The sequence below is a fragment of the Micropterus dolomieu genome, unplaced genomic scaffold, assembly GCF_021292245.1.
Source record: "Micropterus dolomieu isolate WLL.071019.BEF.003 ecotype Adirondacks unplaced genomic scaffold, ASM2129224v1 contig_8630, whole genome shotgun sequence".
In the NCBI taxonomy this organism is placed as follows: Eukaryota; Metazoa; Chordata; class Actinopteri; order Centrarchiformes; family Centrarchidae; genus Micropterus; species Micropterus dolomieu.
Genome location: NW_025737616.1, coordinates 1 through 810, shown reverse-complemented (window position 1 = coordinate 810; position 810 = coordinate 1). Strand labels below are relative to the sequence as shown.

The window sequence follows — 810 nt, the reverse complement described above, 5'->3', positions numbered from 1 at the left end:
CAACAGTGGACTTGGAGAAGAGCTTTTATTATCCATTTATTTTTTGTGAGTTTTATTTTAACAAATGCACTCCGCTTTGAAGACATTTTAACAGAGACACTCACTGACATGGACAAGCTGAAAACCATTTTATACCTTTAATTTATGACTGATAAGAACAGATACTACACTTGATCTTAGCCAAAAGGCCGAGAAGCGATAACCCCAACTGGTTGCTTCCAGCGCCCACCTCCCGGAGCAGTTCTCCCCCTGCCGTGGCGCAGTGGTTTCAACTGCGCATAACAACGGCTGCGTCTCAGCACCTCCGCCCGAGCGCTCCTCGTCGCACCGCTCAACCTCGGCGAGGGCGGCGTTTTATTTCCTTTTCACAAACGCACGAGGCTCGGCCACACGGCAGAGCCTGCCAAATATAGTTTTAACTCATTGGCGTCCCTCTCCACGGAAGTCTTTAGTAAAAGGCGAAAGACTTGTACGTTATGAAGAGAAACGCGAGTAAGTACAGGCCCCTCCTCCAGAGCCGCCGACGAGCCTAGTCGTCCCGGTCACTACCCTCACGGTAAGCCTCACTCTGCCTCTCGAGTCCCAAGTACCAGGCCACACCCGTTCCCCTACCCCTCCCCAGGTCATGGCAGGCTCTATCCAATCGGGCTGCGGAGAGACGAAGGCCTGGCTTTTGGACAGAGGCTACCGAACGACTCGGGCTCTTGTAGCCTCTCGATGACGAGTGAGAGAAAGGGAGGGGAAATGGGGCCGATCGCTTCTCGGCCTTTTGGCCTAGACTGCAATCGCCTCCTCTTTCTGGCTAAAACC

The 810-nt window shown here is 53.0% G+C and overlaps 1 non-coding gene and 1 pseudogene across 1 annotated transcript; both read right to left on the bottom strand.

The window, feature by feature from the left end:
- Window positions 1-45: 45 nt before the first annotated feature.
- Window positions 46-200, bottom strand: LOC123965086 (annotated as a pseudogene).
- Window positions 201-383: 183 nt separating this feature from the next.
- LOC123965087 lies at window positions 384-496 on the bottom strand. Its single transcript, XR_006823624.1, has one exon. It is a non-coding gene; the product is annotated as a U5 spliceosomal RNA (small nuclear RNA).
- Window positions 497-810: the final 314 nt, after the last annotated feature.